At 42.6% G+C, this 26,290-nt stretch overlaps 1 long non-coding RNA gene across 9 annotated transcripts in view; it reads right to left on the minus strand.

The window, feature by feature from the left end:
* LOC132388976 (uncharacterized) overlaps positions 1-26,290 on the minus strand; it is an 84,921-nt gene that overhangs the window by 53,465 nt on the left and 5,166 nt on the right. For 5 of the 9 annotated variants that reach the window (XR_009510395.1, XR_009510383.1, XR_009510392.1 and 2 more), the window contains one exon: positions 5,504-25,342. This is a non-coding gene — a long non-coding RNA (uncharacterized LOC132388976). Of the gene's footprint in view, positions 1-5,503; positions 25,343-26,290 lie in introns of those variants that run through there. The other 4 variants (XR_009510391.1, XR_009510390.1, XR_009510394.1 and 1 more) reach the window with 2 other exon arrangements.

A 26,290-nucleotide genomic window follows, 5' to 3' on the forward strand; every position in this document is an offset into this window, starting at 1 on the left:
GGAACAATTACAATGTTTAAAAGACATTTTAAAAAACAATGAAAGAAAAATGGAGGGTTATGGAGAGGGAGGGAAAGATAAGATTAATTTTAGAGTGCATTAACATTGTGGGCTGAAGAGCCTGTATCATGCTGTGCTGTTCTATTTAGAGGGAATTGGGCCAAATGTAGACAAATGGGACTGGCTCAAGAAGATCAGTACAAATGAGCTGGGCCGAAGGGCCTCTTTCGGTCTGAGGAACTGAATGTGATTGGAACAATCACACGTTACTGTCAGACATTGAAATGACGTTGGTTTTGGATCAAATGCTTCCATCTCCCGAAGTCAGACTGAAGAGCAAATACTGTATTCAGAAGTTGATTGACAGATAGTAGAACAAAGCAAAGTTTGATCCTTGGGGAAAACTTTAGAAAAGACAAGTTATCCACACAATGACAGTTGTTATTGTTGTGGAAAGAGTTCTGCTCAAATTCAGAGCAACACAATGAGGGTTAAAAGTCCGAGAGGAAGTGCCGGAAACTTGGAGCAGGGAAGAGTGCCATACTCCCTGGACTTATGCATACCTTTGCTGGACAATTTGCTTTCAAAACCTTCTGTTATTTAAAGACCAATTGTTTTTACCTTGAAAGAACTCAACTCACACTTGAAATCTGATTAGTGATCAAACCAAAACACCTTTCCTGATTGTCAGCTGTCCTTGAAAAGGGGCATAAAGTCTACAATCTATTTTAAAACCTACTTAAGGGAAATGTTATGGCTGACCACAAAGATTTCTTCCAAATGGCTTTAGATATATAAGAGAAATAGTGTATGTGTTTGAGAGAGACATATACAAGCACATGCATTAAATAAATCATAAAGACAAGAAATTCTGCAGATACTGAAAATCCAGAGCAACACACACAGACAAAATGCTCAAATAACTATGCATTGTAACAGTGATATGCAGAAGTCTCTCTCCAAATGCAACACACATTGAATCTTGAAGTGGATGGGCTACGGCAGCACAAATGTACACTCACTGGCTCTTTATGAGGTACAGGAGGTAAAATAAATAAAGATCTCAATGAGATGTGCCACCTTGAGACACCCATCTTCACTGTAACTTCGTACAATCTGGTCTAAAATGGGCTTCATCCTTTGTCTCCAACTCCTGGTGGGGCAATGCAATGGCATCTTCAGTGGTCTCTGTGTGTTCTTGTTTCTGATTCTTCTAGCCTCTCTGATGATGCAAGTTGACTTCCTTGCCAGCTGGCTGCTCATAAGTCTGTGCACAGTATTATTTGTCAGCCCTTGGGTTGTAAACACTGGAGGCTCCAATGCTCAGGAAAGGGTCCAGCTGCTGTTAACGCCCTTTAGCAGTTGCTACCCACTCTCACAACATTCTCTGCCTTTTCACTTCTCCGTAGAGACCAATGTGATCAGACTACTAACCCTTTAGAGAACTTCACAAAGTTATCTGCCATGGACATCACATAATGAAACATAAGTAGCGTGGTAGCGTTGTGGTTGTTGTGATACTTTGCTGCACCAGCAATCAGACTTCAATTCCCACTGCTATGTGTAAGAGGCTTCTTTAAATTAAATTGACCTTTATGACACTGGAATAGATTGTGTTCAGCTGGTAGTCTGATACTGTGTTTTGTTCCTACACATATTATCTCATCACTCCTTGGCCTTTGGACATCATCTTCATTATGTGCTGTTACAGTAAAAGTTCTTCCAGAACACATGCCACATGTTCTTTTCCTGGTGCAGGACATTCTCAAGCTCTCATGTTGCAACATCTAACCTATGTCAGCTGAAATTTTTTTTGTGTTTTTTGTTTTGCATTTCACTGTATGTACACTCTGATTTTGGCCATCCAGCATTGCAAGTCCAGCTGGAGATAACCTCACGGTTTGCAAAGCTGGCTACACTTTTCAAGAGTGGCTTCTTGGAGTCATAGAGCACTACAGCCAGAAACAGGCCTTTCAGCCCATCTAGTCCATGCCAACCCATTGTTCTGTTAAGACCCATCAACCTGCACCCAGATCAAAGCCCTCCATACAAAGCCATCCATGTACTTATCCAAATTTATCTTAAATGCTGAAATTGGATCAACATCTACTACTTTTGCTGGCAGCTTTTTCCACAGTCTTATCATCCTTTGAGTGAAGAAGTTCCCTCTCATGTTCCCCTTAAACATTTCACCTTTCACCCTTAACCCATGACCTCTAGTTGTATCACCCTAACCCAGTGGAAAAAGCCTGCTTGCATTTACTCTATCTATACCACTCAAAATTTTATAGACCTTTATCAAATATCCACTTATTCTCCTACCCTCCAGGGAATAAAGTCCTAACCTAGTCAACCTATACTGCAGGTCCTCAAGTCCTGGCAACATTCATGTATGTTTTCTCAATCTTATTGATATCGTTCCAATAGCTGGGTAAGCCAGAGCTACAAACAATTCTCCAAATAGGCCTTACCAATACATTATACACTCATAATTTTGTATACCATGATCAAATCTACCCTCATTCTTCAGTGCTTCTGGGAATAAAGTCTTAACCTATTCACCCTTTCCCTATTTCTCAGGTCCTCGTAAATTTTCTCTCTACTTTTTCAATCTTATTTATATCTTTTCTCTAGGTAGGTGACCAGAATTGCACACAATATTCCAAATTAGGGCTCAGCAACATCTTCTACAACTTCAACATAACATTGCAATTCCTGTAACACACACAAAATGCTGGTGGAACACAGCAGGCCAGGCAGCATCTATAGGAAGAAGCACTGTCGGCGAAGGGTCTCGGCCTGAAACGTCGACAGTGCTTCTACTAAAGATGCTGCCTGGCCTGCTGTGTTCCACCAGCATTTTGTGTGTGTTGTTTGAATTTCCAGCATCTGCAGATTTCCTCGTGATTGCAATTCCTGTACTCAGTATTCAGATTTATGAAAACCAAAGTGCCAAAAGCTGTCTTTACAACACTATCTACATGTCTTGCAATAATTCTATCTTTATTCTACGGCCAATCACCCAAAAAAATCTGCTCTCTGATAAACAAGTCCTTCAATCTCTAAAATCCCTAAAACTGCAATTATCTGCTGACAATCTTAGATCTGTAAGGAAAGTATCATGGGTTCTGCTACCTTCCTTTCCATTCCAAATGCAGGGTCTCAGCATGAGATGTTGACTAATTTATTCCTCTCCATTGATGTTGCTTGCACCTCAGTGAGTTCTGTGCCCGCTACAACACTGAGATCTTCTTCTGTCGCATCTGTCTCCAAGCCCACTTCTTGGGCCAGGATTCTACACCCTGCATCAGTGACCTATTCTCTCATCTCCAACCCTGCTCCTCTTTTTGGGAGCCCCACTTAATTTCAGCACTCCTCTCTCTTCCTCAAAACTTGCCCCCTCTGAACGCACTACCTTCCGCTCTCTCCACACCAATCCCAACCTCACCATCAAACCTGCAGACAAAGAGGGTGCTGTTGTAGTTGGGCAGACTGACACCTACCTTGCTGAGGCCAGGCAGCAACTCTCAGGCACCTCCCTTAGGACAATCAGGCCATTGTTTCCTGCACCATTACAAAACTCATCACCTCTGGAGTTCTCTCATCCACTGCTACCAACCTCATAGTTCCCTTACTCCACACTACACATTTCTACCTCATCCAAACCTGACTGTCTAGGTAAGCCCATGACACTTCATGTGCCCGCAATCCCCTCAATAACTTCCAATTCCTTTGCCTAATCACCTCATTTTCACCATGGATGTCCTATGCACTTCTATCCCCCATCAAGAAGGCCTTAAAGCTCTCTCTTCTTTCTCGACAGCAGACTCTGACCAGTTCCCTTCCGCCATCCTCCTCCAACTGGCAGAATTGGTCCTCACACCTCAACAGTTTCTCTTTACGCTCCTCCCACTTTCCCCAAACTCAAGGTGTAGCCTTGGGCATCCACATGGGCCCCAGCTACGCCTGCCTTTTCACTGGCTATGTCATATTTTCCAAACCTTCTCTGGTAGTGCTCACCACCTCTTTCTGCACTGCATTGGTGCTGCTTCATCAACTTTGCCTCCAACTTCCACCAGCCCTTAAATTCACTAGGTCCATTTCTGACATCTCCCTCCTCTTTCTTGATCGCTCTATCTCCATGTCTGAACATCCATGTTCCTGAACATTCATGCTCACTCCATCTTCCTGCCACCTTAATAGGGAGAGAGTTTCTCTTGTCCTTATGTACCACCCCATGAGCCTCATCCAACACATCATTCTCTGCAACTTACATCATCTTCAATGGGACCTTACCACCAAACACATCTTTACTCTCCATTTTCTACTAGGATTGCTCCTTCTGTGATTCTGTTAACTATTCATTCCCCCCACTAGTCTCTCTCCTGGCTCTTACCCCTGCAAGCGGAAGAAGTGCTACACATGCCCATTCACCTCCTCACTTATCTCCATTCAGGGCCCCAAACAATCCTTCCAGCTGAAGCAATACTTAACCTGTAAATCTGCTGGGGTCCAATGCTCCCAATGTGGCCTTCTCTACATTGCTAAGACCTGACACAGATTGGGGGACTGACTTGTTGAGCACTTTTGGTCCATTTTAAGTCCAATCTCTATTCCCATTCCAACATGTCAGTCCATGCCTCCTTCTGCCACAACGAGGCCACTCTCAGGTTGGAAGTGCAACACTTCATAATCCATCCAGGTAGTCTCCAACCTGAAGTCACGAATGTCGATTTCTCCAACTTCCAGTAAATTTTCCCTCCCTCTTCTTCAATTCCCCAGTCTGTCCTCCCTCTTACCTCCTCTCCTCACCTTTCCCTGGTGCCCCTCCTTCTTCCCTTTCTCCCACAGTCCATTTTCCTCTCTTATCAGACTCCTTCTTCTCCAGCCCTTTACTTTCTCCACCTACCAACTCCCAGTTCCTTACTTCAACCCCCTTCCTTCACCCACCTGGCTTCATCTATTGTTTGTCAATGATTTAGATAATGGAATTGATGGCTTTGTGGCAAAGCTTGTGGATAATATGAAGATAGATGGAGGGGTAGGTAATACAGAGAGGGCAATGTGGTTGCTGCAGGACTTAGACAAATTGGAAGAATGGTCAAAAAAGTGTCAGATGGAGTACAGTATTAGGAAATGTATGATAATGCATTTTGGTAAAAGGAACAATAGTGCAGACTATTATCTAAATGGGGAGAAAATTCAAACATCAGAGGTGCAGAGGGACTTAAGAGTCCTTGTGCAAGACTCCCAGAAGGTTAATTTACAGGTTGAGTCTGTGGTAAAGAAAGCAAATGCAATGTTGGCATTTATTTCAAGGGGAATAGAATATAAAAGCAAGGAGATAATGCTGAGATAATGATAAGACACTGGTCAGGCCACACTTGGAGTATTGTTAACAGTTTTGGGCTCCATATCTCAAAGGATGTGTTGTCATTGGAGAGAGTCCAGAGGAAGTTCACAAGAATGATTCCAGGAATAAAGGAGTTACCATTTCAAATCGTCAAGTCGAGTCACTTTTTATTGTCATTTTGACCATAACTGCTGGTACAGTACACAGTAAAATGAGACAACATTTTTCAGGACCATGGTGCAACTTGAAACAGTACAAAAACTACACTGAACTACATAAAAACAACACAGAAAAAAAAGCTACACTAGACTACAGACTGACCCAGGACTGCATAAAGTGCACGAAACAGTGTAGGCATTACAATAAATAATAAACAAGACAATAGGCACAGTAGAGTGCAGTAAGTTGGGTCAGTCCAGTCTCTGGGTGTTGAGGAGTCTGATGGCTTGGGGGAAGAAACTGTTACATAGTCTGGTCGTGAGAGCCCGAATGCTTCAGTGCCTTTTCCCAGGTGATAGGAGGGAGAAGAGTTTGTGTGAGGGGTGCATAGGGTCCTTCATAATGCAGTTTGCTTTGTGGCTGCAGCATGTAGTGTAAATGTCTGTAATGGCGGGAAGAGAGATGCCAACAATCTCCTCAGCTGACCTCACTATCTGCTGCAGGGTTTTGCGACCTGAGGTGGTGCAATTTCCGAACCAGGCAGTGATGCAGCTGCTTGGGATGCTCTCAATACAACCCCTGTAGAATGTGATGAGGATGGGGGGAGGGAGATGGACTTTCCTCAGCCTTCACAGAAAGTAGAGATGCTACTGGGCTTTCTTTGCTATGGAGTGGTATTGAGGGACCAGGTAAGATCCTCTGCCAGGTGAACCCCAAGAAATTTGGTGCTCTTTACGATCTCTACTGAGGAGCCATCGATGTTCAGCCGGGAGTGGTCGCTCCGTTCCCTCCTGAAGTTAACAACCATCTCTTTTGTTTTGTTCACATTCAGAGACAGGTTGTTGGCTCTGCACCAGTCTGTTAGCCACTGCACCTCCTCTCTGTAAGCTGACTCAACGTTCTTGCTGATGAGACCCACCACGGTTGTGTCATCAGTGAACTTGATGATGAGGTTCGAGCTGTGTGTTGCAGCACAGTCGTGGGTCAGCAGAGTGAACAGCAGTGGACTGAGCACACAGCCCTGGGTCCCCCGTGCTCAGTGTGATGGTGTTGGAGATGCTGCTCCCGATCCGGACTGACTGAGGTCTCCCAGTCAGCAAGTCTAGGATCCAGTTGCAGAGGGAGGTGTTCAGGCCCAGTAGGCTCAGCTTTCCAACCAGTTTCTGAGGGATGACTGTGTTGAATGCTGAACTGAAGCCTGTGAACAGCAGTCGAACGTATGTGTCTTTTTTGTCCAGGTGGGTTTGAGCCAGGTGGAGGGTGGTGGCAATGGCGTCGTTTGTTGAACGGTTGGGATGGTACACGAACTGCAGGGGGTCCAGTAAGGGGGGGCAGCAGGGTCTTGATATGCCTCATGACAAGCCTCTCGAAACACTTCATGATGATGGATGTAAGTGCCTCAGGACGGTAGTCATTTAGGCAGGACACTGAGGATTTCTTCGGCACGGGGACGATGGTGGTGGCCTTCAAGCATGTTGGAACGATGGCGCTGCTCAGGGAGATGCTGAAGATGTCGGTGAGAACATCTGCTAACTGGTCTGCACATTCTCTAAGCACTCTCTCAGGAATATTGTCTGGTCCAGCATCCTTCCGTAGGTTGACCCTGCACAGGGTTCTTCTCACATTGGCCACAGTGAGACACAGCACCTGGTCATTTGGAGGAGGGTGGATTTCCTTGCTGCCACGTCATTTTCTGCCTCGAAACAAGCGTATAAGTTACTCAGCGCACCTGGGAGAGAGGCATCACCTGCACAGTCTGGTGATGTTGTCCTGTAATTGGTGATGTCCTGGATGCCCTTCCACATGCACCACGTGTCGCTGCTGTCCTGGAAGTGGCTGTGGATTCGCTGGGCGTGTGCATGCTTTGCCTCTCTGATGGCCCTGGACAGTTTGGCCCTCGCTGTTGTTAGGGCTGTCTTGTCATCTGCTCTGAAGGCGGAGTCACGGGTCCTCAGTAGCGCACACACTTCCGCAGTCACCCATGTCTTCTGGTTAGCGTGTATAGTGATGGTCTTGGACACAGTGATGTCGTCGATGCTCTTGCTGATGTAGCTAGTCACTGATGCCATGTACTCCTCTAAGTTGGTAGAGTTGCCATCGGTTGCAGCCTCCTTGAACATGTGCCAGTCAGTGTGCTCAAAGCAGTCTTGAAGAGCAGAGATGGCTTCTGCTGGCCAGGTTTACACCTGCTTCTGAACTGGTCTAGAGCGAGCGGTCTGTATGCTGGGATTAGCATAACAGATATGTGGTCTGAGTAACGGAGTTGGGGGTGGGGCTCTGCATGGTACGCGTTGGGGATGTTTGTGTAAATCAGGTCCAACACGTTCTCCCCTCTTGTTGCAAAGTCCACATACTGATGGAATTTGGGGAGCACTGACGTGAGGTTCGCGTGGTTAAAATCTCCGGTGACAATAAACAGTCCATCAGGGTGTGTGTTCTGCAGTTCGCTAATAGCCCCGTACAGTTCACACAGCGCCTCCTTAGCATTAGCGCTGGGGGAATGTAGACAGTGGTGAATTCCCATGATAAACAAAATGGTCTGCATCTAACAGTCAGAAACTCCACTAGCGATGAGCAGTGTCTGGAAACCAGCGCAGAGTTCTTACACCATTCTGTATTGATGTAAACACACAAGCCACCACCGCGAGTCTTACCGGAGAGAGCTGCGTCCCTGTCCACTCGAAACAAGGCGAGCCCGTTCAGCTGAACGGCAGCGCCCGGGATTCCATCAGTGAGCGTTTGGCAGCTTTGGGCCTGCACTCACTGGAATTTAGAAGAATTCAGGGGGATCTCATTGAAACCTACTGAATGTTGAATGGACTAGACAGAGTGGATGTAGAGAGGATGTTTCCTATGGCGGGGATATCCAGAACTAAAGGGTACAGCCTCAGAATTGAGGGACAACCCTTTAGAACAGGGATAAGGAGGAATTTTTTTAGCCAGAGCATACTCAATCTGTGGAATGCTCTGTCACAGAGCAGTGGAGACTGTGCATATATTTAAGGTGGAAGTTGATCTTTTCCTGATTGGTCAGGGCATCAAAGGATATGGTAAGAAGGCAGGTGTACGGGGTTGAGTAGGATCCAGGATCAACCATGATGGAAAAGCGGAGCAGAGTCAATGGGCTGAATGGCCTGATTCTGTTCCTCTGTCCTATAATCTTCTCGGCTTCTAGCTTGTACTCCCTCTCCTCTCACCTTCTTATTCTGGCATCTTTCCCCTTTGTTTCCATTCCTGATAAAGGGCCCCAGCCTGAAACATCGACTGTCTATTCCTCTCCAGAGATGCTGCCTGACCTGCTGAGTTCCTCCATCACTTTGTGTGTTTTGCTCCCTGATTTGTTGAGTTTTTTTCCAGCATTTTGTGTGTGTTACTGAAGATTTCCAGCATCTGGAGAATCTCTTGTGTCACAGGATTCTTGCTGATACCCGTTGAGTGTGCTTGTTTATGTGACGTATTCTCCAGAGTCTCATTTGAAGTGTTTACAGTAGAGTGAAATTTCTTCTGCATGTAACCCTAGACATGCCCCCTTCTCATTGTTACCATCAGGAAGGAGGTACGGAAGTCTGAAGGCACACACTCAGTGATTCAAGAAAGCTTCTTCACCTCTGCCATCAGATTTCTAAATGGACATTGAACCCACGAACACTACCTCAGACTTTCTTTTAATTTCTGTTTTTGCACTGTTTGTTTTAACTTAACTGTTTAATATACATATATATATTTACTGTAATACATTTCTTTCAAGTTTATCATGTATTATGCTACTGCTGCAAGTTAACAAATTTCATGACTTATGCTGGTGATATTAAATCTGTTTCTGAGATAGACCATAAACTCTCTGCTACTGACCACTGTCTGCTCAGTGTGTCCTGTGAACATTTTCTTCCAGTTTCTCCATTCTTGAACCAGATCACTTGTTTAAAATGTAGCATTTGTTATGAACAAATATATTTGTTTTAACGCAGACTCTCGGTTAAGAATCTCTCATTGTTTGCTGTCACTAGGCAAACAGCTACTTATTATCCCAATGCAGAGAGGTTCCACATTTGTTATTTTGATTTAGGAAAGGTGTTTAAATTTTATAATTTCATTAACCAGCACTTCTGGTGCCAGGTCTTTGTCCCTCCCTTGACTTTCTCAGATAAAGGAAATGGTTCATGAGAAATGCTACTGCTCTACAGAGCCAGAGATGTGGATTCAATCCTGACTTGGGGTTCTGTCTGCATGGAGTCTGCACGTTCTCCCTGTGACCATGTGGCTTTCCTCTTAAGTGTTCTGGATTCTTTGGGTTATTTGATCTCTATAAATTGCCCTTCATATAGTATGTAGGAAAGTGATAGTATCTGGGAGGAATTTTAAAGATCTGTGGAGAATAAAGTTCAAAATAAATTTTATTATCAAAGTATATATATGTCACCATATACAATCTGAGATTCACTTTCTTGTGGGCATACTCTGCAAATCTACAGAATAGTGACTACAACAGGATTCTAAAGATTTGCTGAGTCTTTGATGGGATTGTTGGACAATTGGTGTAAACGGGTGGCTGATGGTTGCTGCTGACTCAGTGGGCTGAAACAGACTATTCAGCCCAACTTACTTCTGCCGACCAAGATGCCTTCCTGATTTAATCCCATTTATTTATTTATTCATTCATCCAGTCGTGTATTTGTTTGTCAGTTTATTTATTGAACTTGTGTCACTCTCAACCATTCCTAGCGATGTACCTTTCCAAATGCCTTTTAAGCACTGTATTTGTGTCCACCTCTACCACTTCCTCAGACAGCAAAGTTAATATTCTCAACACCCACTGTGTGAAAAAAGTACTTCTGAGGTCCTTTCAAATCCTTCCCCTGTCATCTTAAACCTATGCTCTCTATTTATAAACTCCTCCAACCTGGGAAATAGACTATCTTATCAATGCTCTTCATGATTTTATTTATCTCTACAAGGTCACCTGCCAGACCCCTTTAGTCCAGGGAATACAAGGTCTAGTTTAATTCTCATTCAACCATATACACGAATACAGCCAAACAAAATAGCGTTCCTCTGAGGCCAAGGTGCTAAACACAGCACCAACAGTCACACACAGCACACAGTACATAAAGTACATATGATTATTGTGACCATGCGTTGGTTGGGGTTGACCATGAATGTTGCATCCCAGCTCTCTACGTGATACACAAGCCAATACGCAAGCCAGGGCAGTATGATATGGAGAGCAAGTTATTGCCCATGTGGCAGTCTAGCTTTCTCCACACAGCTGATGAATCCAAAGGAACGGCAGAGACCGAAACAGTTTGGCACCAGCGGTGTTGCAGGAATGGCCAGTCAGTGTTGAACTCAATGTAGGACTGCCTTAGGGAACCCATCTCTGGATTTTCCCTCAGGGTTATTCCCAGAGTCTTCCCCATGAGTGGGTGCAGCCACAAGGCAGTGGAGGCTTGAGATCAGAGTTTTCCTTCTCCCAGATGAGCTGCCAACCATGGCTGATGAGCCCCATCTGCCCGAAGTGACTGGTTTTAAAGCATCAGTATCATCACTCTTGCCCCTTCTCCTGTCAGTAGAAATGGTTGCTTGAGGCTAAGTAGCTAAGCTACACGTAAAGACCAGGAGCTGAGCTGAACTTGAATGTCAGAGGCTATTTGAGATGCACGCCATTGGGAGCATTTAATAGGTACCGGGAGCTTATCCCCACTACCACCCCGGCTACAAGAGCCTTAAGAAACCTTATATCATTATGATAGCAAAAGAAACATACAGTTACAAATAATATATATAATATTTTAAAAATGAGAATATAGCCCTAGTCCCTGAGCGTCATGACCTATAGATTGCTGATGTACGGATTATGTCCTGGAGCCACATTTTTGCAAGAACAGGCTGTAGCAGTTCCTCATACCATGCAGTGCAGCCGCTGTCCAATGCAATCCAGCTTGTCTTCCACTGAGTGAACGCTGGAGGGCGGAACCGATGGGAGGGGCCAACCTCAAATAAATCGTGGAATCCAGTGGCACACAGCCACCTCAGGGGTGTTCTTTCATTGCAGCCACAACAGGCAACCCTGAGGCCCTGGTCCATGCCACAAATGAGGCCACGCAGCTCCCTTGCCGTCAGTCTCACCAATCAACAGTGACTTGGACCTGCAGTATTCTACATTACTAATGTCCAACAAGGTCTGGTCCTCACAACAGGAATGTCCAAGACAGTCACTCACAATGTTAGGCTGTGCTCCGTGCACTGCCTCTGACGCCTCCTTCCCTGGGCGGCTGAAGCAGGTTGCAACACACTGGACAGCAGGTACAGCTCCATTATTGTTTAGCAACACGCTAGTGGTGTGGACCTGTGGAACCTGTTGTTCTTGATGTCCAGCAGTGTCTTGCGATTGTGAAAAAGATGTAAAGGATGAACAATCGAAGCTTTGAATTGGACTCAGAGAGGCTGCTGTGTCTGAGCACGCTGCCATCTTGCCAGAAACCCATCCTTTCCATCCTATCCTGTCTCTCCTCATAACTCAAAGCTGTGACAAATGAAGCTAATCTCGCTCTATGTGTTTGCACAGGCGCAATGAAAAATTTTATATGCAGCAGCATTACAGGCACATAACATCATATAAAAACATTCAGAAGAAATTTATAAACATAAATTAAACACTTTTTTACTCCAAGGTGTCTCTGTTCTACAACCTAGTCCACAGTCCTTTTCTTTACTGTGTAAGTTCTGACTTGGTTTACATTTCCAAAAGGCATCACTTCACACTTGCCTGAGTTAAAATCCTGTTGCCAATCTTTCTTCTCTTTTCAAATTGACTTAAACCCTACTGTAACCTTAGACAACCTCCTTCACCCCATCAACTTTTGTATCATCCACAAATTTGCTAATCAGTCACCAGGAGCAAGACATGTTAAAGTGCCGGGGTTAGGACTGAGCTTAAGTTACTACTCAATGCACTTCAGTAAACTATTTAAGAACTTTTTAAAAGCTATTTATTAATGCTTTTTGGGAGGGTGATTTTGGATGCATATCATATTTATACTGAGTTAAATACTGTATGTAATTAGTTTTGCTACAATAAGTGTATGGGACACTGGAAAAATGTTGAATTTCCCCTTGGGGATGAATAAAGTATCTATCTATCTATCTATCTTACATTCCAAGTTATTAATGTATTTGACAAACAACAGTGGACCCAACATCAATCCCCACAGTACACCAGTGGTCACAGACTTCCAATCTGAACAACATTCCTTTACTACCATCCTCCGACTCTTTCCACCCAACTAATTTTGTATGCAAACTTTGCATCGTGCTGTACATGGCTTTAAAGAGCAAACCAAAAGTAGACTATTAATGAAACTGCTTATAGAGCTGCCTGGTATCTTTATTTTTTTTTCTTATCCAGTGGCCTTCTCCTGGAATTCTATCTCCCAACTCAGTTAGAACATAGAACACTGCAGCATGGTACAGGCCCCGTTGACCCTTTAACTACCATAAGATCAATCTAACCCTTCCTTCCTACATAGCCCTCCATGTCACTTTCACCCATGTGCCTATCTAAGAGTATTTTAAATATCCCTAACGTATCAGCCTCTACCATCATTCCATACACCCACCATCCTCTGTGTAAAGAAATCTAATGCTGACAAACCCTCTATACTTTCCACATCCCTCCTATTATAAGGTGACCAGAACTGAACAAAATACTACAAGTGTGGCCTAACCAGATTTTTTATAGAGCTGCAACCTTCCCTTGCAGCTCTTGAACTCAATTCCCTGACGAATGAAGGCTAACACACCATACGCCTTCTTAACCACCCTATCAACTTGTGAGGCAACTTTGAGGTATCGATGGATGTGGACCCCAAGATGCCCCTGTTCCTCCAACATGAGGCATTAATAAAGCCATCCTGAAACAGCATTAAGGAATCACTGTCCATTGATCAATACACATGATATGCAAGTTTCATCTACCGGACTAATTTTCTTCTTACTCCACCTCACTTTGAAGGGCTGTCAAGCCCTTGCTGACAGTCCAGAGATTTCAGTTGGTGTAAAGGTTGGGAAATTCCTGCAGCTGGAATGTCTGTATTTACAATTTTAATCTTTGCCTCTGCACATCGCACACAGTCATTTCTGGATAATACTGAGGAAGTTCCTGTTGTGCTGCTTCCGTGAGTTAGGAACTTAAAACATTATTATTCTGCAGATAAACAATAATCTGTTTCCATAGCTTTTCCTTTAATGGTGGGTCCAAGGTTTCCAAATGAAAGCTTTGTTAGATACTTTATCACAAGGCATTTGCGTCAGATATTGCGGTAAGTTTATTATGTGAGATGGAAGGAAGTGCTTGCATGCGTGTAGCTTTCGTGATGTAGATGATGAGCATGAGTGCTTCATCATCAATTATGCTGATTATCACTCTCATTTCCTTGTCATTTTATTTAGTCATGTAATTTAATTATTACTGTCAAACCGATACTTTGTGTAAATAGCTGTTATAGATGTAGGCGCCTTGATGATAAGTAGCTATTCAATCATATGCATTTTGCAATAACCACGGCCATTATACAATTTATCACAACTTATAGCAAACTATTTGTCAATGGTTGCATTACACCCTGGTATGCTAACACCATGTCCAGGAATGTACAAAACTACAGAGGACATAGTCAAGTCTATCACAGGCAAAGCCCTTCTCACCACTGAGCACATTTATGAATGCTGCCACAAAAAGCAGCATCCATCATCAAGGTCCCTTGCCATCCAGACCATGCTTTTTTCTTGCTTTTATCATTGGACTGGAGCCTTGCATCCCACACCACCACATTCAGGAACAGTTACTACATTACAACCATCAGGCTCCTGAACCGGTGTGGATAACTTCACTCACCACAACTGAACTGATTCCACAACCTATGAACTCACTTTCAAGAACTCTAAAACTCGTATTTTCAGTATTAATTATTTTTTATTTGCTCAATTTGTTTTCTTTTGCACATTGGTTGTCAGTTGATGTACTGTTTTTTTTAATATAAATACTATGGTATTTCTTTATTTTACTGTAAATGTCTGCAAGAAAACAAATCTTAAAGTAGAATATGGTAACATATACTGTGCATAATTTGATAATAAATTTATTTTGACTTTGAAACAACAGGACTGATTGCCTGACATTAACTAGCAACAGTTCAGAATCAGAATCAGGTTTTATATCACTGGCATATGTTATGAAGACATGGCACATAACAAATAATAAGTTGTGAAATCTGTTGTTTTGTAGAAGCAGTACATCGCAATACATAAAACTATAAATTTCAATAAAAAATGTATAAATTAAAAATTAAATTAAATAGTGCAAAAAGGAGCAAACCAAAAATAGGAAAAAATAGTGAATCGTAAAACATTGAGTGTGTGTCTTCAGGTCCTTTACCTCCTCCTTGATGGTAGCAATGAGAAAAGGGCACATCCTGGGTGATGAGGGTCCTCAGTGATGCATGTTGCCTTTTTGAGGCATTGCCTTTTGAAGATGTTCTTGATGCTGTGGAGAGAGTAGTTTTCTCTGCATGCTCCATTTCCTCCCACTGTCCAAAGGCTTACTGGTTAGTAAGTTAATTGGCACAACTTTGATGTGAGCTAAATCTGGAAGACACAATTGGATGAGACTTTCTTTTTAAAAGATTGGCTTTATTTGTCACATGTACATTGAAACATGAAAACATACAGTGAAATGTGTTATTTTTCATCAATTACCAACACAACCTGTGCTAGAGACAGCACACAAATATTGTCACGCTTCTGCCCCTAACATAGCATCCCCACAGCTCACTAATCATAACCTGAATATCTTTGGGATGTGGGAGGAAACCCATGCAATCACAGGGAGTATGTACAAACTCCTTACTGATTGCAAACACTGGATAAATATTGCTGTTATATTATTAATACACAGTTTTCAAAGATACAGAAAGGCATTACATTCATAAAATCTATTTAATGGTCTTGGAAAGCCCCAAAGTGATTTAAATAATTTTAAAGTACTATCACAGTTGTAAAGCAGGAAAGACAGCAATCAATTTGTGTAACAAGAGTACTGTGAAAAGGACCAAATGACCTGTCTGTGACATTGGGTGAGGCATACATATTGACCCAGATACTAGCTCACCTGCTCTTGTTTGAGTAGTAACAGGAGATGTCATTTGAGTAGTAGACCAGCAGGCCTTTGTTTAACTCTCTCTTCAATTTACAGCAACAGAAAAGCACTCCCTCAGTACATGGTTAGGATATCTACTAAGATATTGTTTAAGAGATACAGCGCAGTAACAGGCTTTTCTGACCCAATGAGCTCATGCCACCCAATTACACCCATCTGTGCTGATTGGTGATAATATCTCCTCCTCATTGACAATCAACACTTGTGCACCTCAGGGGTGTGCGCTTAGCTCACTGCTCTACTCTCTATATGTACATAACTGTGTGGCTAGGCGTAGCTCAAATACCATCTGACAATACAACCATGGTTGGTAGAATCTCAGATGGAGACAAGAGAGCATACAGGAGCGAGATATGTCAACTGGTGGAGTGATGTTGCAGCAACAACCTGGCACTCAATGTCAGTAAGATGAAAGAGCTGATTGAGGACTTCCTGAAGGGTAAGATGAAGGAACACATACCAATCCTCACAGAGGGATTAGAAGTGGACAGAGTGAGCAATTTCAAGTTCCTGGGTGTCAAGATCTCTGAGGACCTAACCTGGTCCCAAAATATTGATGCAGTTATAAAGAAGACAAGGTAGTGACTATACTTCATTAGGAGTTTGAAGAGATTTGGTATATCAACAAATACACTCAAAAACTTCCATAGATGTACCATGGAGAACAATCTAACAGGCTGCACCACTGTCTGGTATGGGGGGTGGGGGAGCTACTGCACAGTACGAAAAGAAGCTGCAGAGGTTTGTAAATTTAGTCAGCTCCATGTTGGATACTAGCCTGCAAAGTACCCAGGACATCTTCAAGGAATGGTGTCTCAGAAAGGCAGCGTCCATTATTAAGGACCTCCAGCACTCAGGACATGCCCTTTTCTCACTGTTACCATCAGGTAGGAGGTGCAGAAGCCTGAAGGCACACACTCAGTGATTCGGGAACAGCTTCTTCCCGCCTGCCATCCGATTCCCAAATGGACGTTGAACTCGTGAACACTACCTCACTTTTTTAATATATATAATTTCTGTTTTTTTGCACTATTTTTAATCTATTCAATATGTACATACTGTAATTGATTTACTTATTATTCTTTTATCTTTTTCTTCTTCTATATTATGTATTGCATTGAACTGCTGCTGCTAAGTTAACAAATTTCATGACACATGCTAGTGATAATAAACCTGATTCTGATTCAAGGAAAAGGGAGACATTTAATAGGAAGCTAAGCGTTCACCCAGGTTAGTATATGGATCTAGCGCCAGAAGAAATTGTTGAGGCGGGTAAGCTAATAACACTTAAAAGGTACTTAGACAAGTACATACAGTGGATGGGAAGGTTTAGAGCAGGGGTTCCCAACATGAGGTCCACAGACTCCTTGCTTAATGATTTTGGTCCATTGCATAACAAAAAGTTGGAAATCCTTGGCTTAGAAGCACATGGGCCAAACATGAGCAAAAGGGACTAGCTTAGATGGGGATAATAGTCAGCATGGACTAATTGGGTTGAAGAGCTACTTCCATGTTGTATGACTCTGTGATGCATTCTAATCAGCTCCCTTCAGATACTGCCATTCACCCACGTGCTGGAGGCAATATGTAGTGGCTTTGGTACGTGGAAGGAAATCAGAGCACTTGGAAAGGAATGTGCATTCTCACAGTGGACAGCACCCAAGGTCAGGATTAAACCTGGGTCTTCAGCACTCTGAGGCAGTGATAAACACTTAGGTAATAGTCAAAGCAATTCACTTAAATTGATAAATTGATCACATATACTCAGTGGCCACTTTACTAGGTACTGGAGTAGAATTCAGAGAGGTTTTCTGCTGCTGTAACCCATTCACTTCAACTTTCGACAAGATGTACATTCAGAGATGCTCTTCAGCACACCACTGTTGTAGCACGTTGTTATTTGCGTTACTGTCGCTTTCCTATCAGTTTGAACCTGTCTGGCCATTTTTATCTAACATAGAACATTGAACAGGCTCTTTGGCCTACAATGTTGTGCTGACCAATAATAACCTACTTTAGAAACTGCCTACAATTTCCATTCTGCATAGCCCTCTATTTTTCTAAGTTCCTTGTACCTAAGAGTCTCTTAAAAGACCCTATTGTATCTGCCTCTGCATTCCAAACACCCACCACTCTCTGTGTGAAAAATTTACCTCTGACATCACCTCTGCACCTACTTTCAAGCACCTTAAAACTATGCCTCCTCATGTTAACCATTTCAGCCATGAGAAAAAACCTCTGGCTATCTACACGATCAATGCCTCTCGTCATTTTATACACCTCTCTCAGGTCACCTCTTATTCTCTGTCACTCAAAGGAGAAAAGGCCAAGTTCACTTAGACCTATTCTCAAAAGGCACACTCTCCAATCCAAGTGACATCCTTGTAAATCTCCTCTGCACTCTCTCTATAGTATCCATATCCTTCCTATTAGTGAGGTGACCAGAAGTGAACACAGTTCTCTGTGGGGTCTAACTAAGGTCTTATACAGCTGTATCCTCTCAATGTCACAAAAACAAATGAGCTGGTTGTGGACTACAGGAGGAATAGAGACGGTCTAACCCCTATTGACATCAATGGATCTGGGGTTGAGAGGGTAAACAGCTTTAAGTTCCTTGGCATACACATCACTGAGAATCTCACGTGGTCTGTACATACTGGCTGTGGGGTGAAAAAGGCACAACAGCACCTCTTTCACCTCAGACGGTTGAGGAAGTTTAGTATGGGCCCCCGAATCCTAAGAACTTTCTACAGGGGCACAATTGAGAGCATCCTGACTGGCTGCATTACTGCCTGGTATGGAAATTGTACCTCCCTTAATCGCAGGATTCTGCAGAGAGTGGTGCGGACAGCCCAGCGCATCTGTAGTCGTGAACTTCTCATGATTCGGGACATTTACAAGGGCAGGTGTGTAAAAAGGGCCTGTAGGATCACTGAGGACCCAAGCCATCCCAAACACAATCTATTCCAGCTGCTACATAAAGATTTTTACTCCTCATGTATGTGAAGGAGGTAAGAAATAAAGTCAATTCAATTCAATTCATTATCTCTCAGCTCTTGAACTCAATCCGATGTCTGATGAAGGCCAACGCACCATATGCCTTCTCATTAACCTAACCTATCTCATTAACAAGACGTTTTCACTCACAGGATTTTTTTATTTTTCCATTCTCTGTAAACTCTAAAGACTGTTGTAAATCACAATCAAAATCAAGTTTAATATCACTGTCATACAGTAAGCTGTGAAAATGGTTGGTTTGCTGCAGCAGAACGTTGCAATACATAACAATAAAAAAACTAAAAATTACAATAAGAAATACTGTGGATTCCAGTTAATTGAGCCATTGGTTAATTGGGGCAGCTGCGTACTTAGGACAGCACAAAGAACAAAAACTAATTAAGAAAATATCTGGGATTCTGTTCATTGATTTGGGACATCATGGCGCTTAATTGGAAAAAGAGACTGTTGCCAGTTTCTAACTAGTGTCAGCCACATACACTGTGCTTAGAGTGAACAGTTTTTACATAGCATCAGTTGTGTGTGTTTGTATTCAAAAAGCAGTAATTTTTATCACTGATAGCTGGCGAGAAGTAAGCAGTAAGGCAACTTAGAACTGTTTTGCTTATTGCAGTTTCAAGCTTTTGGGCTTGGAGATGCTTGAAACAGCTGTGAGTGAAAATCAAATAATTTTACTACTTCAACAAGTTAGGAACTACAATGATTGTCGATATCGACAATCATCTTGAATGTTACAATGAAATTGTAGATTTGGAGGATGCAGTTATTGAAAGCATTGTACGAAGGCAGTTTGTTATCAGCACTAGTGCCTGCACTGATTTTATTTATTTACAGGCAATAGAAAGCACACAGCCACATACACTGGATGAATTCCTCCGTCGATAATTATTGGGAACCAATACGCAGTTTTATAGTACTGTAGTTGTATTGCTGGTGTTTAATTTGTTCTGTATTTCATTTAAATACATAATTTGTTATGCACCTTAAATGGAAGTTTGTCTTTTTTATACCTTTTTAAATATTTCCATGAAACTTCGGCTAATTGGAGCAGCCGCTTAATTGAGCCAAAATGTACTGGTCCCAATGTGTCCCAAATAAAAGGAATCCACTGTATGCACAAAATTTCAAATTAAATCAGTAGTGCAAAAGGGAGCAAAAAAAAGGGAAAAAAATATTAGTGAAGTTGGGTTTATTGTCCATTCAGAAATCAGACGGTGGAAGCTATTCCTGAAATGTTGAGTATGTGTCTTCATGCTCCTGCGCCTTCTCCTTGATGGTAGCAATGAGAAGAGGGAATGTCCTGGGTGATGGGGGCCCTTAATGATGGCAATGGCACCTTTTTGGAGGCATCACCTTTTGAAGCTGTCCTCCATGCTGGGAGGCTAGTACCCATGATGGAGCTGGCTGAGTTTACATTTTTCTGCAGCTTCCACCAGCTGTTCCTGAGATACTCAAACCACAGCACCAGTAAACAGTCCAGGGTCAAAGTCACTGAGATAACATTTCATTCCCATTCTAATATTTGGTCCAAACAACAAGTAAACCTCTTGACCATGTCTGGATGCTTTAATGCATTGAGTTGCTGCCACATGATTAGATAGTTACATTAATGAGGTGTACAGGTAACTCTAATATAGTGGCCAAGTGTATATATTGAGGTGTACAGAAAAACCTGTCCTGCTTGCTATTCATGCAACTATGCGCTGAGGTAGTACAAAGTAAAACAATAACAGAGTGCAGAGTGAAGTACAGAGAAAGTAGAATGCAGACAAACAGTAAGGCGCAAGGTCATAACGATATAGATTGTAAGGTTAAGATCCCATCTTATCATACCAGAGGACCATTCAGTGGTGTTATAACAACAGGATAGAAGCTGTCCTTGAGCCTGGTGGCATGTGCTTTCATTTCTTCCACTTGATGGGAGGGGAGAAAGGAGAGAGTGTCCGGATTGGGTAGGGCTTTTAATACTGCTGACTACTTTACTGAGGCAGTGAGAGGTAGACACAGTGTTTATGGTGAAGAGACTGGTTTCTGTGATGTGTTCAGCAGTGTCAGCAACTTTCTGCAGTTTCTTGCAGTCTATAAGACTGTCTCAAAATATTTAAGACATCAACATTGCTTAGTTGAGGAGTTCCTCAGAAAAATATTAAATGAACTTCTCAACTGCACTTCTTGATATCAGGAGAGGAAGAAGATTTTCTCTTGGTTAACTGTAGTGGCTAAGTAGTGGATACTGCCCAGTTCATCATGGGGAAAGCACACCAAAAAGGAGTGCTGTCACAGGAAAGCAGTATCCATCATCCAGAACCCCCACTATCCAAGTCATGCTCTTATCTCGCTTCTTCCATCAGGAAGAAGGTACAGGAGCCTCAGGACTCTTACAACCAGGTTCAAGAACAGTTATTACCCCTCAACCATCAGGCTCTTGAACCAGTGGGGATAACTTCACTCAAATTCATTTGCCCCATCACTGAACCGTTCTCACAACCTATGGATTCACTTTCAAGGACTCTTCATCTCATGTCTTTGATATTTATTGCTTATTTGTTTATTATTATTATTATTATTATGATTTATTTTTGATAGGTCAGCTGTTTGAGTGGTGTCTCAACTCAAACAGTGCACTCAATGTCAGTAACACCATAGAATTGATTATGGACTTTAAAAAGGGTAAGACAAGGGAACACATACCACTTGTCATCAATGTATCAGAAGTGGAAAGGCTGAGCAATTTCAGGTTCCCGGGTTTCAACATCTCTGAGGATCTATCCTGAGATAGCAATGCAGTTACAAAGAAGATGTGACAGCAGCTATACTTCATTAGGAGTTTGGGGGGGATTTGGTACATGACTATATACACTTGCAAACTTTTACAGATGTACCATGAAGGGCATTCTAACTGGATGCATCATCATCTGGTATTGGAGGGGGTACCACAGCACAAGATCGAAATAAGCTGCAGAAAGTTACAAACTCAGCCAGCTCCATCATCCGTGACACGCTCAAGGAGCAATGCCTCAGAAAAGTGGCATCCATCATTAAGGACATCTACCACCCTCAAAATGCCCTCTTCTCATTGCTACCATCAGGAAGGAATAACTTCTTCCCATCTGCCATCTGATTTCTGAATGTACATTGAACCCATGAACACTACCTCAATGCTTCATTTTTTCCTTTTTTTGCTACTTATTTAACTTTTTAGGTATATGTACACTTCTTCCTATAATTTACAGTTTTATTACTATGTATTGCAATGTGCTGCTGCAGCATAATACAAAAATCTCACGACATATGCCAGTGATATAAAACTGATTGTGATTCTGCTTTTGTATTTGCACAGTTTATTGTTTTTGTCCACCCTGTTGGGTGCAGTCTTTCACTGATTCTATTACGGTTCTTGGAACTACTGAGTATGCCCACAAGAAAACAAATCTCAGGGTAGTATATGGTGACATTTACGTACTTTGAACTTTACTTTCATGGTTGCTAATTGCTCCTAATGGTCCAACTGAATTAAAGTTCTGTTTCCAAAATTTGTTAAGTTGAATAAAGTTTGGCTCCAAATTACTTTGCAAATAGTGTTGTCTGTTGGAAGCAATCCAGAGCTAAGCATAGTAAGAATGTTTTGATCATATGTCAGATCAGTTGGGGAAGGAAAAGTAAGACATTAATCCCTATTTTCAAGCCATTTCTCAAATGTCGCCCTGTTAATCAGCAAGTAAGAGTCTTACAACTACTTGTTATAAGACTTAATAAGAGCAGAAATAGTACTTAATTCATAGTAACAGTGCCATTAAACCTATGTACTTCCCCTCTGAAGTTTGTGATCACGACCATGCAGTTATCCTGTAGCATGCTAATGTTAAGACAATAACAATAGTAATGAGGACCACAATCCTATCATGGTTGCTAATTGCTCCTAATGGTCCAACTGAATAGTGCAGAGACAAAGTGGAGTGGCTTGCAGCCAGCAGTATTGGTGGGAAATTTAGCCAATATACTCAGCAGTCTGTCTCACCCAATATTATGCTATTGTTTTTATTCCTTGATGGGAATTCTCTTCTATTGCCATGGAGACTTGAACTTCAGGCAAACAGTAAATATAAGTGGTCAGTACAGCTTGTGTAGCAACGTCTAATTGCAGAGGGGCAGGTAAGATGCTGCTTTATGGCTTTAAAGAAGGTGTAAAGAAGTACAATTGAAATGTTCTTGTTTAATCATAGGCTTGGCTTCTTCAGATTTCAGAGGTAACAAACTGGGACACAATTTCAGCCTTTTCTAGAAGTGTAATAGTTATTTGTTATGTAACAGAAAATGCAACAACCTGTCAGATTGTAAAGCAACATTCAACTAGCTGAAGCCACAACACATGATTAAATATAAAGAAGGCATTAATACATAGTTTCAACAGTAAGAATTTTCATATTTTATGTCTTGAACAATATGTATAGACTAGAGTGAGAACCAAACGAGTGTTCTGAATGAACACTTCAATGATGTTGCATTTTCAAGAACATCAAGTCTTTAGGTTAGTGAATAATTTCCAAGTCATAGAGTGCTACAGCACTCGAACAAGGCCTTCAGTCCATCTAGTCCATGTCGAACTATTATTCTGTCCAGACCATGGCCCTCCATACCCTTCTTATACCCATATACTCCATACCCACGTTCTTATCCAAACCTCTTAAATGTTTCAATCCTGCTGGCAGCTCATTCTACACTCGCACCATCCTCTGAATGAAGCAGTTTCCCCCACATTCCTCCTCAAGTGATACAAGCAGTGTGGGAACTGGAAGGATTTTGCTCTCTTTATTTGGAACTGTGCTTTGTTAGTGGCTTATGACCATTGTTCTTTCTGGTAACCTCAGTTTTAATTTAGCAGAAGGTTTTGCTTTACCTCAGAAACAAGCCCTTTTGCAAGTGTTACTGTAAGCTGAACTCCATTTATGTCCTGATGACCCTTCAGTATGCTATATACAGTATATGCCAACCATCAAGTACCTATCTGTACAGTTAACATAATGCTTTACAGCATCGGTGATCAGGGTTTCGATACCCGCTGCTGTCTGCATGGAGCTTGTACGTTCTCCTCCTGACTAGCTGGGTTTCTTCTGAGTGCTCCAGTATCCTCTCACATTCCAAAGATGTACGGATTATGATTAGTGGGTTGTGGGGATGCTACATTGGTGCCTGCCACATGGAGACACTTGCGGGGTGCCCTCAGCCATCCTCGTACTGTGTTGGTCATTGACACAAATGAAGCATTTCGCTGTATGTTTGATGTAAATGTGATAAATAAAGATAATCTTTCATCTTTAAAATGTCATTAACTTATAAAGCCCAGAGCCAGGCCCTTTAGTCCACTATGTATATGTCAGATCGCTGGCAGGTGGTAAGAGTGGGCTCCCTCACCTCTGCTCCTCTGACTTTCAACACAGGTGCCCCTCAGGGCTGTGTACTAAGCCCCCTCTCCTTTACTCTCTGTATACCCATGACTGTGCCACCACCCACAGCTCCAATCTGCTAATTAAATTTGCTGATGACACTACACTGATTGGCCTAATCTCAAATAATAATGAGGCAGCCTACAGAGAAGAAGTCATCACCTTGACACAGTGGTGTCAAGAAAACAATCTCTCCCTCAACGTTGCAAAAACAAAGGAGCTGGTTGTGGACTACAGGAAGAATGGAGACAGGATAATCCCTATTGACATCAGTGGATCTGGGGTTGTGAGAATGAACAGCTTTAAGTTCCTTGGCATAAACATTACCCAGGATCTCACATTATCTGTCCATATCGGCTGTGTGGTGAAAAAGGCACAACAGTGCCTCTTTCAGCTCAGACAGTTGAAGAAGTTTGGTATGGGCCCCCAGATTCTAAGAACTTTCTACAGAGGCACAATTGAGAGGATCCTGACTGGCTGCATCACTGCCTGGTATGGGAACTGGACTTCCCTCAATCACAGGACTCTGCATAGAGTGGTGCGGACAGCCCAGTGCATCTGTAGATGTGAACTTCCCACTATTCAGGACATTTACAAAGACAGGTGTGTAAAAAGGATCATTGGAGACCCAAGTCACCCCAACGTCAAACTGTTCCAGCTGCTGCCTTCTGGGAAATGGTACCACAGCATAAAACAGGCTCCGGGAGAGCTTCTTCCACCAGGCCATCAGACTGCTTAGTTCATGCTGATGCTACTATATTTCTATGTTATATTGACTATCCTGTTGTACATATTATAAATGACTGTAAATTGTACATTGCACATTTAGACAGAGACATAACATAAAGATTTTTACTCCTCATGTATTTGAAGGATGTAAGTAATAAAGTCAATTCAATTCAACAAGTCTACAATGGACGCCATCTCCGTAACCCTGTCACAACCATGGAGTCTGGGTGTCCTCGCAGGTGGGCAGCTCAACACTGTCCGCAATCACGTTCATGAGTATGCACGTTCCTGCCAATTACTGTTTCATTGTGATTGTATTTAATTCCCTCTCATTTCAGTGGCGTCTTGACTGAAACATAGTGATAGCAACATTCCCTGCTTCCTTACTCCACGTTCCAGGAAAGAAGACTGAAATTTAGATTGATGCTGCAAAAGAGCAGTATTAGTTTAGTCTTAAGTTACTGCTTCCAAGCCGCAGTGATGGTGTTAGATTTTAGTTTGAAAGTTTGAGCTACCAGCCCTGTTGGCTTAGCACTTATTATTTTTCTTATTAAACCTCAGTAAACTGATCATTCTGTCGCTCTGTCTCTCTCTCTCTCTGTATTTGGGCCTTCAATGAACACCATGTAAGCAAGACTTGACCACTAAAGTGGACCCAGCAGAGAAAGAACAGCTGATCTCACCTTGAATTTCATTGGGCAGGTAAGAGAGAAACTGAAGTCAGTAGAGGCTGGATTGGCAAAAGTGGCTCATGTAGTGCACCAACTATTTGCAGAGCAGCAAGTCCGGTGCAGACTGGGTCAGATGGAGGAGAGGCTGAAGTCAGTGGATTCTAGCTTGGCAGAAATGGCTCTAGCAGTACAACAACTGCTTTCAGAGCAGCAAGCCCAGTCCTAACAGGAAGAACAGTTCTTAGCACTGACAGCGACTGTTCAGCAACTCACCACAGACAGCCAAATTCAGCTGGCAGCCATTAATGCTCTCACTACCACAATTTGGTGGCAGAAAATTTCAGCCAGGACAGTCCCACTCCCAGCATCTCCCACATCCTCTGTAACAGTCTCATCAGCCTCAGCCGCTAATGCCCTGATTCCCTTTGAAGTTTCTGGGACAAAACCGAATATACTTCCACCAGGCGGATAGTTTGGTAACCCCAATAGATGCAGAAACTTTATTCTCCAGCATGTGCTGACTATCCAAGCCAGGCCAGGTTGGTTCAGTGATGATGCGTGTAAACTGGCTTACATGGTGACTCTCTTATCGATAGACCCCCCCCAACTCAGCCTGTTCAAGACTCTGTGAGAACAAGGTTCCTCTGCAGCCCAGTCCTTCTAGAATTCATGGTTGAGTTTAAGAGAGTGTTTGACCTTCAGC

This window comes from Hypanus sabinus, chromosome 2 (genome assembly GCF_030144855.1).
Source record: "Hypanus sabinus isolate sHypSab1 chromosome 2, sHypSab1.hap1, whole genome shotgun sequence".
NCBI lineage: Eukaryota > Metazoa > Chordata > Chondrichthyes > Myliobatiformes > Dasyatidae > Hypanus > Hypanus sabinus.